Source organism: Palaemon carinicauda, chromosome 3, assembly GCF_036898095.1.
Source record: "Palaemon carinicauda isolate YSFRI2023 chromosome 3, ASM3689809v2, whole genome shotgun sequence".
Classification (NCBI taxonomy): domain Eukaryota; kingdom Metazoa; phylum Arthropoda; class Malacostraca; order Decapoda; family Palaemonidae; genus Palaemon; species Palaemon carinicauda.
In genome coordinates, this window is record NC_090727.1 from 85,761,189 (window position 1) to 85,780,640 (window position 19,452).

At 41.4% G+C, this 19,452-nt stretch overlaps 1 protein-coding gene across 5 annotated transcripts in view; it reads left to right on the forward strand.

Annotated features, from left to right (window-relative positions):
• The window catches only part of LOC137638362 (zinc finger protein 271-like), a 235,040-nt gene that overhangs the window by 164,737 nt on the left and 50,851 nt on the right, over positions 1-19,452 (forward strand). For 3 of the 5 annotated variants that reach the window (XR_011044115.1, XR_011044114.1, XR_011044117.1), the window contains one exon: positions 4,783-4,860. The gene's annotated coding sequence lies outside the window, so the exon portion shown is untranslated. Of the gene's footprint in view, positions 1-2,978; positions 3,550-4,782; positions 4,861-16,009; positions 16,073-19,452 lie in introns of those variants that run through there. The other 2 variants (XR_011044113.1, XR_011044112.1) reach the window with 2 other exon arrangements.

Below are 19,452 nucleotides of genomic sequence, written 5' to 3' on the forward strand. Positions count from 1 at the left end.
TCTAGCTAGAAAGCGATGTACATGCAGTGAATGTGGGAAAGCTTTTCGTGATAGATATGGTCTTTCATTACATTCAAGAATTCACACGGGAGAGAAGCCATACAAATGTAATGTCTGTAGCAAAGCATTTACTACGAAACAACTTCTCACTAGACATTTTAGAATTCACACGGGAGAGAGGCCATACCAATGTAATGTCTGTAGCAAAACATTTAATGTAAAAAGACTTCTCATTGAACATTTAAGAATTCACACGGGAGAGAAGCCATACAAATGTAATGTCTTTAGCAAACATTTACTACGAAACAACTTCTCACTAGACATTTTAGAATTCACACGGGAGAGAGGCCATACAAATGCAATGTCTGTAGCAAAACATTTAATGTAAAAAGACTTCTCATTGAACATTTAAGAATTCACACGGGAGAGAAGCCATACAAATGTAATATCTGTAGCAAAGCATTTACTTCGAAAGAACTTCTCACTAAACATTTTAAAATTCACATTGGAGAGAAGCCATACAAGTGCGATGTCTGTAGTAAAACATTTACTTTGAAACACCATCTCACTGGACATTTAAGAGTTCACACAGGGATTCCCACCAGATCAGCTAAGTCTTAATCCTGGATCCCAGCAACCATCAAGGGAAGGAACACCCCCCCCCAAAAAAAAAGGGGGGGGAGACAATTTCAAAATGTTAAATGGTCCCTTGCGGAGAAGAAAGTACTCCTTTTCTGCATCACATACATAAGGTATGAGGGGTGGTGTCCTTTGGTTTTTGTATTGTAGACTGGTCACAAGATGAGATAGATAGGATAGATGTTAAGACCAGAAAGATTCTCACCCTGCACAAAGTCACATATAGAAACCAGTGTATGGACAGAATATACCTCCCACGCATAGAAGGTGGACTAGGCTTAGCCGAAATTAATCAAGCCCACAGAGCAGCAATAGTAAGAACTGGGCAATACTTAAAGGCTCTGAAGATGAAAACATCAAGAAGGTTCCCAAACATCAAAATGAAGCCCTGAGCCAACTAACTTCAATAACAAAGCAGGCTAAGAACTTTGCAGAATTGCTAGCAGAAACAAAGGGCACTGAATAGACTCCAGCAGCAATGATAGCCAGGAAGACCAGGCACAAATTCAGTTCCATAGAGGGAAAACTTTGAATGGAAAGGTGGAAACACCAGAATAGGAAGATTCCAAGAAGAATTAGAAAAACGTTACACAGACAAAGAAGAGTCACTCAAATGGATAAAGAATGGAAATTTAGTTTTTGATGGAGAAAGGATGATAGTAGGAGCACAAGCCTAAGGCCTCCTTGCAAACGGTTTCAAGAAAATGACGGGCATATCAGGAAACGACCTGTGAGAGTTTTGTCCTGCAGCAGTTGAGTGTGTAGGTCATATGGTTTCAGCCTGCCAGACCCTACTTGCAGATGGTCACTACACAGCTCGCCACAATAACGTGTGAATATATACATTATTATTACGAATCAAACGCATAAACTATGTACTCTTTTACTAATTATATTGCAATTCAGACTATTATGGATTACAGTACAATAATAATACCTTCAATTTTCCCACTGATCAAAAACCTTCATATTCTAATGGGGTCCATTACAATATTCAGGCAAATCTATAGAACTAATATAAATAAAAAAGATACTGCTATACACCATCAAGTTCATTCATTTTTTATTAGAGACGATATGAATACTTTATATCATAAAATAATAAGCCATTTACATCATTCTGTGATTGAAAATGAAGTCCCCTTTCTAAAATAACATTCTTTGAGTGACATGTAAACATGAGAAGGAGGCCTGGCTTGAGGTAAGCTAGACTTTTATTTCTAGGTTATAAATTCTATAGATAATCCTTTCATTAGACATTATAATAGACAGGAAACTTGCCGTTTAGACATAAAACGACGGTAAATACAAGGTTTTGTTAACACTCTGAGGAAGACCAAATATGTTAGTAGTGTAAGGACACCGCTCCCTTCGTCGTCCAGAAAATCAACAAACTGTTTATTTATTCAAATTCTCCTTTCGCCACACCGTGGTTTCCCATGTATATGTATTCCACTCTATCAGAGCTACATTTTGACATATGTATTATTTCAGTACATGTTTCTGTTAACTCATAATTCGTATATTTGTAAGTGTAAGAAAACATATATTTTGGCGGGCAATTCAATCTGATTTGGCGCCAGCGCCATCCTACCTTTCCGTTCGCACCTTGTAATATACTCCCACGCACATATGAATAAAGTATCAGTTGATCTTGGTGACGCTTGTCTCACTGTCCTTACAGTAGTAACTCTATAGCAAATATTTACAATGGCTCCCCATCACGGTTAACTTTGTCTTACCATCTTCACTATTAATTTCTTGGGTTAATCTAAACCATGAATAAATAAACACAAGTTTACTTAAAGGGTTATTTGTATTGATTTAAAAACCTGATTATTAGTTTATTTGGAAGATTTAGAGAGAGAGAGAGAGAGAGAGAGAGAGAGAGAGAGAGAGAGAGAGAGAGAGAGAGAGAGAGAGAGAGAATGTTAAATGTGTGAGAGAGAGAGAGAGAGAGAGAGAGAGAGAGAGAGAGAGAGAGAGAGAGAGAGAGAGAGAGAAAGAGAGAATGTTGTTAAATTTGGGTATATTAAGGAGGTAGTGGACGATCAATTAAGAGAAACATATGGGAAATGTTAGGGAAAAAGTATCATAGAAATATGGAATAAATATGATATTAAAATAGAAGAAGTAAGAAAGTATGAAAAGCAAGATCTCTAAAATGAAGTTTAAAATAAAGTGGCAAATGAAATTAAAAAAATAGAAGAACAGAAAGCAGAGATGACCAAGTAAGAAAGTATAAAAAGCAAGAACTCGAAAAAGTAAAGTGGCAAATGAAATGAAAAAAGAAATAGAAGAACAGAAAGCAGAGATTACCAAATTGAGGTTATGAATAGTAATGGTAGAAGAGATTACAGGAGAACTTAACACTAATGAGGCAGCAATAGTTATTAAAAACAAGGTTAAATACGCAAGAATTAAAGGAAATTATAGAAATAGGAATGATAATGATAGGCTTTGTGTGTTGTGTTGGGAGCCAGAGGATACTACTGAGAATGTTTTTAACTGTAATGAGTTAAGGAAATTTAGAAACCCCTACTAAAGAGTTTCCCGGTATATTGGAAAGGTCCTAGAAGTTAGAAGTATAAGTATGCAATCTGTGAAGCCGTCTGTGTAGGAGGTAAACTAATGATAATGAATTTTCTGCAGATGGCAGCACTTTGCACCTAATGTGCTCCATTTAGTAGTATGCCCACAATCCAATGTTGTGGAGAGAGCAACGAGGAACCTTAAAGTAGAGACCTCTTGCAATAGTGACACGCGTTTTACATAGTGCCTCAAAAAAGCCATTTCTCTAGGGAGGAGCCAACACCATTGTGAAATTGTGTAATATATAAACTCAACTTGGTGTGACTGGGGATATTTGTGAAAGAAAAAGGTCAACGGAGCGTTGTGAATCTGAATAAGGTAAGATAACTTGAATCCTCTGGTTACTGATAATTTTGGTGTCTGTTTACAAGACCACGTGTTTTCACTGTTGTGGAGAGAGCAACGAGGAACCATGGAACGTGGACCCAGAATCACTTGCCTTTCGTTTTTTTCAAAAGTGTATTTAATTGGGTTGCTACTAACGCCTGTCAAACCGTGTTTGAGGATTGACTTCTTAGAATATTTTATATTTACTTGTTTCTTTCCTCACTGGGCTATTTTCCCTGTTGGGGCCCCTGGGCTTATAGCATTCTGGTTTTCCAACTAGGGTTGTAGCTTAGCATTTAATAATGATAATAAGCCATGGGTTCATAAAATATTCTTAGTAATATACGAAAATGTATTTGATTTATAACTGACTTTTTGGGTGAATGTAGTTCGTTGGCACAGGTAAGATAAGAGCACGGCAGTCTAAGGATACGGGTCCTAGGTTAGGTTAGGTTGGTCAGGTTATGTTAGGTTAGGTAGGAAACAGAAACATTCGGTTAGGTGATGTTCTTGTGTCTAAAATGTGGTTTTTCACTCCGTCCCAACAAACTACAAAGGCTCTGCATCGGGAATGCTCGTCAGAAACATTGTTCGGAACTTTTTGAGTGAACTGATCGAGATATCCCTAATCGAATAATAACATATCGCCTCCCTCAGAATTATATCGCTATTTGTATATACCCACAAATAGTGGTTTTGAGTTTCCATGTGGCTCCCCAAATGGAGTGAAGAGTTGAGAAAACAATGTACAGTATTGTCAATGGCATCTATATATTAACAAGGAATGCATAAAGAAATGGCCGGACATGCGGCATGAAATAGAGAATATAATAAGACTAACCCGTCCGAACTAGATCTGTTTTTGCGTGACCTAGCAGCATTTTTCATGGTGTCTTCTTCTTCGGCTCTCCCTGCACGGGCCTGCCGAAATTAGCTCGGGACCGGAATTTTGTTGGTCCTTCTTCACACACGTTGCAAAATAACAAATTAGGGTCCTGATGTGAATTTCCAGGTGTCCTACTATTGCATATGGTACTTAACTAACATGTAGAAAAATACGTTCCAACAGTGCGAGTGCTGAGGGAATTTGTTTTCATATACAGCTATATTACTTATATAGTCCTGATTACAATCAATTACACATCTTAATTGCATAAGATAATTTAATTTTATATATTAATTGTAATTTACAAAATTATAATTAAAGCATTATCCAAATGACAGGCACCCTAGAGATGATGATCTAACGAAGCTTATCCAATCAAGAGATTTGTCCAAGGCCCCATAGCTGCGTCTCCACAGGTAATTATACTTGAATTTATCGTAATTGGTCCAATTATATGTTATTAGTAGCATTTATTTAAGCAGAAAGTTCCTGTTGTTTTATTCCAGTTATATTTTTGTAAATTATATCAAATAGGCCAGGGTACGTCACAAATAGGTTTAGACTAGGGTACGTGTTGGGTGCTGCTTTAGTGTGAAGTCTACCGCCATATGTACGAAGTGTGTATCGCTAGAATAAATGTTTGGAAATTTATGATAACATTTTCATTTGTTCCAACACGGAGTACTTACTTCGAACTACTTTCTTAGGAGTATTTGGGATCTCCTCCCAACCGACCAAAATTTTGTGTAGTTTACCCTATCTCCATTTTCTATGCGGGGGAACCTCTGGCGGAGGAATACGCGCCATGAGGCGACCCTGGGTCAGAGAGCGTGCTCACTCAGGTCTCGACCTTCAGTAAGTTTTCTGGTCGCGTCGTGATTACATCTCGCCGCGCTGATTATTTATAACTTTTGAGAATTGTAAGAGAACCTTACAAACCCACCTAACCTAATCTAGTAGTTCTCAGGTCACAGCCCCTATCCGGAGGCAAGCCCCTCTGGACCCCCTTCCCAGGTCACAACCGCTAGCTGGACCTCCTATCCAGGTCTCCAACTAAAAGTAAATCACTAATAAATCCTTTTTGTTTTGGCAATCTTTACAGAAGCTTTGCAGTAGAAATGTGCTGGTCTTCCCAAAAAAATTAAGTTAAAATCGGAACTTTGAGGCATTATTTCGCTGTTAATTTCACGAGTAACAATAGCTTTGCACTGAACAGAGAGCATTTCCATCATAGTCAGTTGCTGACATAAATGAAATTACACAAAATTTTGAAATAGATTGATGTACTTCCCTTAACTTCCCTCTTGGAGACGGCTTTATGTGATGGTGGTTGAGTTGAAACCGATGGAGTAAGTGGGAGAAATATGGCTGTTGTAGAACAACATCCGGGAACTTATGAAGAAGTACTACTTGTAAACTGTTAATTTGTTTAAAGAAACCAGCAGACAAATACATCATTGTAAATGCACAGAAAGCTCCCCAAACCCATGGGAAACAACACATGTGCAAAAAAGTTCCCTTCTGTCTCTCAGATGTAAACAATGGACTTGGAGTGAAAAACATAGCTCACATTTTGACAGTCCAATACCTGTATGTAAGTTATGCCCCAGCCCCTATTAAACATATAGAGAAAAATACTCAACTAGCCAGCACTCATCCATTCTTATAGCAAATTCCAGTTTTGTTGTAAAGTATCTAATGTTTACCATGAAAACAATATCTTGTATGGCTTTAAAAAAATGGGTGCATGGTGTAATCGTGTTGATATTTCGATAGAGTCCCACCCTGCATGTACCGCTTCCCAGTACATAGGAGCCTGAAGGTTTTCTTTTTTCGCAAGCGAAGAAAAGACCATTAGACTCTTATCAAAATATTTTAGAAATCTATCGAAATATTACCATAATTATAGGTATTTTGAATGCTTTTGATAATGACTTCTGGTGGAAAGCCATAATTTTTTAGTTATGGTGGGTTGACTACCGAGTAACACTAATGAAACACGGTCAAAACACTGGAGTTTTTATTTGCCAGGACTTACCGGACGTAGTCTTTTTATATCAGCGGCCAATTCCTCCTGTGTGTATAGAAAATAGACAACTAACCTAAACTTCTTCCACCTAACCTAACCTACAAGCCGTGTCCTAACCTACTTACTTGATGGGGGGTGCTAAAGCCTCCACCCCCCCCCCCCCTGCGACCCCCATTACACGGCCGTATTCATAGTCTGCCATCATCATACATACAGGCAGCCGCTATCTTACGTACACCCCTACCGGGCTCACAGAAAACGTGCCTTTCCATCTTATTTTTTATGGAGGTGTTGTAGCTTGGTTAATAATGTTAATAATTACAAGGCGTCCTGTACCTTGTCCCTGGTATTCATAAGAAACCTTTAAACTGGTTTTATTGAAAGTAATTGCTGCCTTAGTGGCGTTAATTTTGTGATTGACTTTTTGTATTATTCTTATATTTTCCTCTTCATTGCTCTAATCCGCCAGTACCTGGGATAGGCACATTTTCCAGAGGAAGGTGATAGAGTCCATATTCATTCACAATTCTTCTTCAAGATATCACTACATATTACAAAAGTACAGATAATAAGTATAAAGTACTGTATGTCTTTGCCGTGAAACACTACCACAATGTAGATGTGTTGCACGCTTGGCTGTCCTTGGGTGTTGCTGGACCTCCTTCTAAGGAAGTCTTTCTTAAGCTCCTTCTGCTGGGTGCCCAGAGTAATCCTGTTCCTGCTGGCCCTGTTGTTGCCGTCTCTTCTCCTGTCAACGCATAGTCTGTGTGAAGCCCATCTCTTGCCTTCTCCATTTAGTGTTGTTCATGACCTTCCTACTCGTTTGCCCTCCCTTTTCACGGCCACCTGCTGATGACGAGCCCTCCCATCACCCTCAGACCTCCACGTCTTCTAGCGATCACAGCCCTCTACATTCGTCATCCGTTAGGCAGCGCTCCTGTTCGCAAGATCGCCAATCTTCTCGTCGTTCTCCTGTTCGTGATCGTTAGTGTTCTCAGGATCATCACTTGCCGACTTGTGCTAGTCACTCAGTGCTCTTATGACCATCCCCATGGGACGTGGTTCTAGTTCTCAGGTCTCTTAAGAGACTTTCCTATGAACCATTACGCCAGGCAACTGATCGCCACCTGACTTGGAAGACTGTGTTCCTGCTAGCTTTTGGCCATCTCTTAATATGCCCAGTGAGGAGTTTGAGGCTGTATCTTAAGTGAACAGCCGCAGCCCTTCCTCGTGTGTCTGCACTATTCGTCAGCACAGGAAGGACCAAAAGGAGGGTTACCAAGAACACCATCTCAGCGTGGATTCGCAAGGTCATAGACCATGCACTGAATCCAGACCCTCCTCCGTCATGTCGCCCCAGACCTCATGATGTCAGGAGCGAAGCTACGTCCCTGACATTCAAGAAAAACTTCTCAGTGACGCAGGTTCTTCAAGCTGGGGTGTGGAATCGTCAGACCACATTCACATCCCACTACCTGCAAGACGTAACCCACTGGAGACTCGATACGTTCTCTATCGGTCCTGTGGTGGCTGCACAACGGCTGGTTTAAAACCTCAAGCTCCTTATTGGACAAGTAGCAGAAGGTTGATGGCATTGTTACCCGGTTTTAGTCTGCGTGAATGAAAAGGTTTGACTGGACCTTATTCTTTTCTTCATTCTCCCCTCTCTTGGGGAAAGCAGCATCCTGGGTTCTCTGCATAGCTGACCTCAAACCACTGCAGGTAAACCATACTCCCTTGTGTACCTAGTATTGAGACCAATTTGTTCCTACACTAAATACAAACCCCCATTCTTTACTATAGGAGATATTCTAGCGCGAGCTGGAAAATACGGCAGAAAATCTTAATAAGGTTGTTAACGACCGGGCCGGTAGTTATCCCCCTGATGGGAGTGGGGGACTGCCGGCCGGTAACAACTGAGTACCTTCAATCGAATTCTAGCCGTCGCAGTGGTAACACCGCTGTTCCCGGTTTTGTTTGACTGGCAGACTAGCCTTTCTTTCGTGTTTTTTTTTTTCATTAACTTTTTCTTTTACTCTTTAAGTAGATGTGATGTCCTCTAATATGAGAAAGTGTAATGGGATTCCCCTGAAATCTTGTGGCACATTTATGTCTACACTGGAGGTGGATCCTCATTCCCTATGCCCTTCATGCAGAGGTCATAGGTGTGCTGAAGGCTCCCCCTGCCAAGTATGTAAGGAATGGTCGCCTACGCAGTGGGATAAGTTCATGAAGAGGAAGAAGAAGAAATCCAAGAAGGATTCATTACCTCCAGGTTCGCCGTCGAAAGGTAAGGAGTCTCGGGCCTCTTCTTCGGCCTCTCGATCTCTTCCTTCAGACTCTTCCTTGCCTCCTTCCTCCGGGGGGAAGTCAAGGAAGAGCGGCACCATTGACTCAACACCCATTCCCCCGGGGCAGGAGTATCAAGTTCCCCCCCCCCCCCAGTGGAATAGTTTCTTCCATCATCGGAAATAATTCTGTTACTGCTTCTCTTCCAGATAACGTGCGAGCGGTATAGCCTGCCCTTGGACTTCCTGGTTCTCCTTCGGTGGAGGTGTGGAACCAGTTCCTCACAGGAACTGGTGGGGCAACTGGATCCTCAAAAGAAGGGAATCAGTAGTCTCCAGACTGCATAGGAGCATTTGTAAATCTGAGAAATCGGATTTAAGGAACTCTGATCTTCTGCAACCTCTCCTCTTCTCTAGACAAGCAGTCTCCTCTACCCTAGAGACTAGGAGGAAGGAGACGCAGGACACTGCAATGCAAAAGGCTGCTTCCTTTCGTCCAATGCAGCAGCAGCCAATTCCTTAACCCAAGGCAACAATCGCAACTCCACTGCCAGCCAAGAACCTCAGCCGCCCCTCTTTTACACCCAAACCAATGGGCAGAGGAAAGTCGGCTCCTCCCAAGGCTAAAGACAGAGGGAGGGACCCTAGACAAAAATAGGGTCTCGTCTCCTCCCTTGCAGTGCGTAGGGGGGTGCCTGCAGGGGAGTTGGAGGAGGTGCAAAGCTATGGGGGCCATGCAATGGACCATAAGGGTGCTTCGTTGGGGATATCGCATTCCCTTCATAGACTCTCCTACTCCTCTAATTCCTCCCCCGATCTCGTCCTCCCAGGTCCCTCGGGATCCCGGGAAACAGCAAGCCCTAGCTCGGGAGATATAGAGCATGCTTCTAAAAGACGCCATTCAAGAGGTCTCCGACTCTTCCCCGGGGTTTTTCAGTCGCCTCTTTCTGGTAGAGAAAGCCTCGGGGGGTTGGAGACCAGTGATAGATCTTTCGACTCTGAACCAGTTCGTGAAGCAGACTCCATTCAAAATGGAGACAGCGGCCTCCGTGACCCAAGCAGTACGTCCAGGAGACTTCATGGCATCTGTAGACTTGAGAGATGCTTATTTCCAAGTGCCAATCCATCGCACATCTCGGAAATTCCTACGCTTCCTGGCTCAGGGTGGAATCTTCGAGTTCAAAGTCCTGTGCTTCGGCCTCTCGACCGCCCCACAGGTCTTTACGAAGCTCTTCAAACTCGTATCTTTGTGGGAGCACAAACATGGAATTCGTCTGCTAAGATATCTGGACGATTGGCTTCTCCTGGCCTCGTCCAAGGAGCTAGCTCTGGATCATCTGAGAAGACTTTTGATTCTTTGCAAGGATCTGGGGATCCTTGTAAATGCAGAGAAGTCTTGCTCAACTCCGACCCAAGTCTTAAACTATCTGGGTATGTCCATCAACACCCAAGCAGGGAGAGTGTTTCCGTCGGAAGACAGGCTTTGGAGACTGGATCAGTCCATCGCCCATCTCTTATCTCCACTACCACCTTCAGCCATGTCGTGGCAGTGTCTTCTGGGCCATCTTGCCTCTCTGGAAAAACTGGTTCCAGGCGGGAGATCGAGAATGAGAAGTCTCCAATGGCATCTGAAGACCCATTGGTCTCAAAAGTCAGAGTCCCCATTCATGGCAGTGGAGGTTCCAAGTCTGGTGCTACAAGATCATCATTGGTGGTCGACCAGAGAGAACACCCAAAAGGGCATTCCCCTCCAAAACCCGAGTCCGAAGTTAAAACTCTTCGGACGCGTCGCTACTGGGATGGGGTTCCCACCTATGCCCCAAATTAGCATCAGGAGTTTGGTCTTCGATAGAGAGGTCTCTCCATATAAACCACCTAGAATTATTAGCTGCCTGGAAAGGCCTAAAATTCTTTGTAGAAGATCTACACGGACGAGAGGTGGTTCTGATGAGCGACAACTCCACAGCCGTCTCGTACATCAACAAGCAAGGGGGTACTCTGGCAAGAGGCCTCTGTCTGTTGGCAGTCCAGATCACCAGTGGGCAGAAAGCCACAACATTTCCCTTTCAGCCAGGTTTATTCCGGGCCGGAGAAACATCGTGGCGGATCAGCTGAGCAGGCATTACCAAGTGCTGAGTGGAGAATGGTCTTTGGATCCTCGAGTAGCGAAGATAGTAATAGCTTTGTGTGGTTTACCCACAATAGATCTGTTCGCCACCTCTCTGAATGCGAAGCTTCCTCGCTACGGGTCCCCAGTTCCAGACCATCAGGCAGTGATCCAGGATGCCCTCCAACACTCCTGGGACAACCTGGAGGCCTATGCCTTCCCTCCCTTTTGCCTGCTCAGAAAGGCGATCAACAAACTCAGGATCTCACGGTACTGCAAGCTAACACTAATAGCTCCAGCTTGGCCAAGCAGAGAGTGGTACGCAGATCTCCTTTCCCTGCTGGTTCAAGTGCCGAGGTTCCTGTTGACGCAGCCACACAGTGGTATCCCCCACGGGAGAATTCCCTTCCTGAAACTTCACGCCTGGAGGCTGTCCAGTCTCTCCTCAAAAGCAGAGGCTTTTCAGGAAAAATGGCTGAACACTATGTCCAGGCACCTGCGCAAATCTTCCACAAACCTCTACCAAGCAAAATGGAGAGTGTTTGCAGCTTGGTGTAGAGGGCGAGACGTGTCACCACTCGATCCCTCTCTTCTTTTAGTGGAAGACTTCCTAGTTTACCTCAGGGAGGAGAAACTCCTGTCAATCTCGGCAATTAAGGGCTATCGTTCAGCCTTAAGCCTCATCTGCAGACTGAGAGGAGTTGACCTTTCCACCTCAGAAGAGATTTCCTTGTTGATTCGCGGTTTTGAGAGATCTTGCCCCCCAGTGGAGATTAGACCACCACCCTTAAATAGGGCCTCTGATTTCTTCCTTAACCTTAAGACCGTCTTCCTAGTAGTGCTGGCCTCGGCAAAAAGGGTTAGTGAACTTCACGGTCTATCGTACGAAGTCACCCATACTAGAGGATGGGGGGGAGTCTCTCTCAGCTGCGTGCCAGGCTTTGTGGCCAAAACCCAGAATCCTTCATCTGCCGATGAGAGGTTTAGAGAATTTCAATTTTCCAGCCTCAATCGGGCAACTCAGGATACTGACAAATTGCTACTGTGCCCGGTCAGGGCGTTAAGGAAATACCTGAAACGCACCAGACCTTTCAGACTACGTCTCCGTCATCTCTTCCTCAGTACCAACAAGGTTAAGAAGAGAATCTCTCGCAACACCATCTCTTTCTGGCTCAAGAAAGTTATTGCGAGAGCCATTCACGGAGACTCTGAGGCAGCTCAACCCAAAGCCCATCAAGTTAGGGGAGTGGCTGCCTCTTTGGCGTTTAAGAAGAATTTTTCAGTCCCCCAAGTCTTAGGAGCTGGAGTCTGGAAGCGCCAATCTACATTCACCTCTCACTATTTATCAGATGTGACACATAGGTGTCTAAACACCTTTTCTATAGGACCTATTGTGGCAGGCCAGCAGGTGCTGTAACTACCTTTACGCCCTTTCAGGTGACAGTAGCCATTGATCGAGGATTCCAAGTTACACTAGGTTTTAGAAGAACATCCATCTATCTTCTGCTCTTTCTTCTTCCTCCCATCTGGGTATCCTAGTCTGTGACCAGTTTCAGCTGGACTCATCAATGGAAATAAGGTATGAAACTCATCTGACTCCTATCACAGGGTATAAGTTATGCTTGTAGTCACGAGGGTTCCCCTTTTCAAGATCAGGGGAACCCTTGATATGAAAGGGTCCTGGTATTGCTCCCGACCCTCTTCATGCTGAAACTTTGGTTTCTACGTATTTACAAACCTTCAGTCATGCTGGATTTGGGGATCTACAGAGAAAGTAATGGGAGACTTCATTAATAGAGTCTAGTCTGAGGACTATCTTCTCTAGGAGTAGAGAACGCTTCGTCCACTCTGACCTCAAGACTAAGTCTCCTATAGTAAAGAATGAGGGTTTGTATTTAGTGTAGGAACAAATGACAAACTTATAACAGAGTTTGTATTTTTCCTAACATACAAACCCGAATTCTTTACTCAAATCTTCCCTCCGTCACCTCCCCCTAATATAGTCCTAGCTAGAATCCGATTGAAGGTACTCAGTAGCTACCGGCCGGCAGTTCCCCACCCCCATCAGGGGGATAACTACCGGCCCGGTCGTTAACGACCTAGTTAAGGTTTTCCGCTGTATTTTCCACCTCGTGCTAGAATATCTCCTATAGTAAAGAATTCGGGTTTGTATGTTAGGAAAAATACAAACTCTGTTATAAGTTTGTCATACTGTTGCGTCCTCATACCCTGACAAGGTGTTATTGGGAAAGTCCTAGTTACACAGTTTTTCCTTCTAAAGAACTCAAAATAACTTTACCAGGACAGTCACACTTCTACATACCTCAACACACAGCTTGCGTAGGCTGCGGACCTTGCGTAGCAAGGTTTTAGAGAGGTGCAGGGACTCCTTATTTTTTGAGTTCTGATACACTCAGTTAAGGAGCCCCCGAGTAAACCCAAACGCCACATTGGGTGGGACGTCCACCCTTCCTAATGGGTGAGTCACCCCTATTAAATAGCGTGGTTTGTATTCCAGTTACGGAACAACTGACAAATTCGTAGATAATTTGTATTTTTCCTAACTATACAAACCTTAGCTATTTAAGCAATCTTATCCACCAGCCCTATCCCCCTTGAAGTCCTACCTCCAAGCAAAGTGAGCTCAATCACAGGTGTGATGGGAGGCGGTACCAAGTTACCCTCCCCTACCCCCGCTAATTATTATTATTATTATTACTATCCAAGCTACAACCCTAATTGGAAAAGCAAGATGCTATAAGCCCAGGGGCTCCAATAGGGAAAAATAGCCCAGTGAGGAAAGGAAATAAATAACTGAAGAGAACAAATTAACAATAAATCATTCAAAAAAAGTAATGTCAAAAGAGATATATCATATATAAACTATTAACAACGTCAACAACAAATATGTCATATATAAACTATAAAAAGACTCATGTCCGCCTGGTCAACAAAAAAGCATTTGCTCCAACTTTGAACTTTTGAAGTTCTACTGATTCAACAACCCGATTAGGAAGATCATTCCACAACTTGGTAACAGCTGGAATAAAACTTCTTGAGTACTGCGTAGTATTGAGTCTTATGATGGAGAAGGCCTGGCTATTAGAATTAACTGCCTGCCTAGTATTACGAACAGGATAGAATTGTCCAGGGAGATCTGAATGTAAAGGATGGTCAGAGTTATGAAAAATCTTATGCAACATGCATAATGAACTAATTGATCGACGGTGCCAGAGATTAATATCTAGATCAGGAATAAGAAATTTAATAGACCGTAAGTTTCTGTCCAACAAATTAAGATGAGAATCAGCAGCTGAAGACCAGACAGGAGAACAATACTCAAAACAAGGTAGAATAAAAGAATTAAAACACTTCTTCAGAATAGATTGATCACCGAATATCTTAAAAGACTTTCTCAATAAGCCAATTTTTTGTGCAATTGAAGAAGACACAGACCTTATATGTTTCTCAAAAGTAAATTTGCTGTCAAGAATCACACCTAAAATTTTGAAAGAGTCATACAAATTTAAAGAAACATTATCAATACTGAGATCCGGATGCTGAGGAGCCACCGTCCTTGACCTACTTACAATCATACTTTGAGTTTTGCTAGGATTCAACTTCATACCCCATAATTTGCACCATGCACTAATTTTAGCTAAATCTCTATTAAGGGATTCACCAACCCCAAATCTACATTCAGGGGATGGAATTGATGCAAAGAGAGTAGCATCATCTGCATATGCAACAAGCTTATTTTCTAGGCCAAACCACATGTCATGTGTATATAGTATGAAAAGTAATGGGCCAAGAACACTACCCTGTGGAACACCGGATATCACATTCCTATACTCACTATGGTGCCCATCAACAACAACTCTTTGAGATCTACTACTTAAAAAATCAATAATAATGCTAAGAAACGACCCACCCACTCCCAACTGTTTCAGTTTGAAAACAAGGGCCTCATGATTAACACGGTCAAAGGCAGCACTAAAATCAAGGCCAATCATACGAACTTCCCGACCACAATCAAGGGATTTCTGTACTGCATTAGAGATTGTAAGAAGGGCATCACATGCTCCAAGGCCTTTCCGAAAACCAAATTGCAAACTAGGGAATAGATAATTACTTTCAGCAAACCTATTAAGACGTTTTGCCAGAAGACGTTCAAAAACTTTAGATAATATGGGAGTTATGGAAATTGGGCGGTAATCAGTGGGACTTGAGCTACCACAAACACATTTACATAGAGGAGTAACATTACCAATTCTCCAACAAGTGCTAAAAGCTCCTCTTCTTGCTAACTTGCGTAAAATAACAGATAACTTTGGAGCTAAGAAATCTGCTGTCTTTATGAAAAACAAAGGAAAAATACCATTAGGGTCTGAACCTCCATAAGCATCAAGGTCCATCAACAGAGCTTTAATCTCACGAGATCGAAAAGCTAAATTAGTTAGTTTAGCCTCAGGAAAACAGGAATGAGGAAGTTCAAGTTTTTCATTACTCTGCTTACTGTCAAAAACATCAGCCAAAAGGGTTGCCTTTTCCTTTGGACAGTGAGTGACTGAGCCATCTGGTTTAAGTAAAGGAGGAACTGTTGCATCTACACCAAAGAGTGCAGATTTAAGGGTAGACCACCATTTATAACTAGCGGTATGGGTAGTTAACCCTCGTTGAAAAAATGGCTCTTCACATCAGCTACGGCGAAAGTAACACCCCTATTAACCCTTTTACCCCCAAAGGACTTACTGGTACATTTCACAAAAGCCATCCCTTTACCCCCATGGACGTACCGGTACGTCCTTGCAAAAAAATGCTATAATTTTTTTTTTTTTTTTTCAGATTTTTGATAATTTTTTGAGAAAATTCAGGCATTTTCCAAGAGAATGAGACCAACCTGACCTCTCTCTGACAAAAATTAAGGCTGTTAGAGCAATTCCAAAAAAAATATACAGCAAAATGTGCTGGGAAAAAAATAACCCCCTGGGTGTTAAGGGTTGGAAATTTCCAAATAGCCTGGGGGTAAAAGGGTTAAATATCTAAGGTTTGTATAGTTAGGAAAAATACAAATTATCTACAAATTTGTCGTATTTTCATTGTTGTCTTCTCCAGCTGATTATAGTTTTCTATTATTTCAGACTTTTCATCCCAAAGGAAGGAAACGTCCACCTCTTGCTACTAAAGCTTGTAAGCTACTGAAGGTATATGCCAGAGATGTAAGACTGGAAAAGAAAGGGTCATGTTGCAAGATTTTGTTGTACAGTATGATGTCTGAGAATAGGAAGTTTAGTCTTAATTTCCTCTTTGAAGTCTATTGAAAATAATCTTAAAGGGTTTTTGTCCTCTTGTGATAGGGAGAGGATGATGAATTCTGAACCACCTTTTGAATTTCCAATGAAAAGTGAAATTGAAGATCCACTTTCACTTGCAGTCAATCCAGAAAATAACGATACATCTGGCAGTGTTACTCTCTTTAATGATGGCACTCTTTTCTTGGACCCCAAAATGGAAGTCAAAGTAGAGCCAGAAATATTTGATTCCAGCGAAAGCAACTTGAAAAATTCCTACGAGTACGATGCATCAGTGAGTGAAAATGGTTCATTAAGTTGTAAAGGGGATGTCGATGATGAGGAAAGTGTAGACACATACTTAGGGACAGCTGTGAAAGAGGATAAAGGAAAAGAAAAGGGAAGACTTTCATGTGTGATCAGTGGAAGAGAAATTTTACAGAAAGATGTTTTGAATCAAGAGGTGAATCAAATAAAAGAGAAGCAGATAAAAAAAATGATCTTTGGTAATGTTAACTCCAATGCTCTAGCTAGAAAGCGATGCACATGCAGTGAATGTGGGAAAGCTTTTCCTGATAGATATGGTCTTTCATTACATTTAAGAATTCACACGGGAGAGAAGCCATACACATGTAATGTCTGTAGCAAAACATTTACTTCAAAATATAATCTCACTACACATTTAAGAATTCACATGGGAGAGAAGCCATACAAATGTAATGTCTGTAGCAAAACATTTCCCCACAAAAGCAAGTCTCACTGTACATTTAAGAGTTCACACGGGAGAGAAGCCATACAAATGTAATGTCTGTAGCAAAACATTTACCCTGAAACAAACTCTTACTGGACATTCAAGAGTTCACACAGGAGAGAAGCCATACAAGTGCGATGTGTGTAGTAAAACATTTACCCTGAAACACAGCCTCACTGTACATTCAAGAGTTCACACAGGAGAGAAGCCATACAAGTGCGATGTCTGTAGCAAAACATTTATTAGAAAACATAGTCTCGCTGAACATTCAACTATTCACACGGGAGAGAAGCCATACAAGTGCGATGTCTGTTGCAAAACATTTACTGCAAAAGCACATCTCACTGTACATTTAAGACTTCACACGGGAGAGAAGCCATACAAATGTGATGTCTGTAGCAAAACATTTACTAGACAATCAAAACTCATAATACATTTAAGAATTCACACGGGAGAAAAGCCATACAATTGCGATATCTGTAGAAAAACATTTACTACAAAACATAGTCTCACTAATCATTCAAGAATTCACACGGGAGAGAAGCCATACAAATGCAATGTCTGTAGCAAAACATTTAATACAAAACCTGGTCTCACAATACATTCAAGAATTCACACGGGAGAGAAGCCACACAATTGCGATGTCTGTAGCAAAACATTTATTACAAAACATAGTCTCACTATACATTCAAGAATTCACACGGGAGAGAAGCCATACAATTGCGATGTCTGTAGCAAAACATTTATTACAAAACATAGTCTTACTATACATTCAATAAATCACACGGGAGAGAAGCCATACAAATGCAATGTCTGTAGCAAAACATTTAATACAAAACAGTGTCTCACTATACATACAAGAATTCACACGGGAGAGAAGCCATACAAATGCAATGTCTGTAGCAAAGCATTTATTTCGAAAAGATATCTCACTAAACATAAGAAATCACATGAGAGATCTGTTCCATTGTCATGAATGTGGCAAAAGATATGATTTAAAGCAGAGACTCGATAAACGTTTAAGAAATCACATGGAAGAAAAACCATTCATGTGCACGGACTGTGGTAAAGCTTTTTGCTCTGAAGGTTTCCTCAAGAATCATCATAGAAGGAGGTGCTATAAAATCTGATTTTTCAATATTAATCTTACCCGATGATCATGTAGCTGTCAACTCTGTTGCCCGACAGAAAGCTATGGTCGGGATACGCCAGCGATCGCTATACAGGTGGGGGTGTACACAACAGCGCCATTTGTGGTCAGGTACTCCAGTACTTCTTGTCAACACCACCTCAATTTTTCCTCTGTCGTGCCACCGGCTAGACCTACTTGGATACGCTGTTGATTCTGGAGTTATTGTTCACAATTTGGTGATGTATTTGCTCTAGAGTTTAGCCTTCGCTATTCAGGAAGCTTTAACATTAGCTTAGCAAGTTTTTGGAATTAATTTGATTAATTTTGGTGACGAAGAGAGTATGAACTCTCTTTCACTTTTAAATGGCCGACCCTTCCCTTAGACGGAAGTGTTGGTGTCGAAGAGAGTATAGACTCTCTTTCTTAATTTTGCTTAACAAAGTTATAGATTTATTTTATATCTCTCCGCCTTTTATAGGCCTCTTCGATTAACTTCCTTTTATTATAAACTTATAAAAATTAATTTTTATGTTTGTTTATATGCGACCTTTCCTAATAGTAGGCGGTCTTTTCTTGGAACCGAAGTTATTTAACATTGAGCCCGTCATATCGTTTTTACCTGTTAAGATTTTATGCTATTTTAATTTTAATGTTTTTGAAAGAATTTCTTTGATAGTCTCGTACTGTTTTCAAAGTTGAACTAACGTTTTGTTTTGTCTCCGCAGTTGTTGACGTTCAGAACGTTCAACTTGCGCTCTATCGTTACGATAGAGAGAGAGTATTCACGGTTTCACGTTGCAGTAAGAGTAAACCGATTCTAGCGTTTTGTTCATTCTTTCTTAGCTTAAATGGTTTTAATTCTAATAAAGGAACTTTTTATTTGGGAAATCTTTCAGTTTTTTTCCTTTTACAATAATATGTTTTAACGATATATATAATTGGGCTCATCTCTCAGGTTCTAAGTCAAGAGAGAGAGAGATAGAGACGGAGGGAGAGAGAGGAGGATAAACGTTTCGTTCAAGCGGGTAACGTTGTTATCGTTTTTGCTCTTCTCCCTAGTCTCTTTAGGGGAAGAAGGTAAACGTTTCTAGAGTTTTATTCTTGTTCCCAGGCTTTATGCGGTGAGAGATTTTAAACGTAGTTTATTTGATCTAGTGTTTAGTCTCTTTTCCAGTCACTGAATTCTTTATCTTTCATTATGTTTTTCTGTTACATTGTAATACTGTTTTCGCAATTACTAACTTTTAATGAAGGATAGAATTGCGTGTTTCAGGTACAAACCACTTAAAGTTTCGAGTTCAGTGAAATAAGTGCAAACAGAAAATCAAAAGTGATAAAGTGATAAGCGCAAAGTGTTACAGTGTTGCGTTCGAGGGTTCGTCTGTTCGTGCCAGTTGTTCGCCTAGTCTG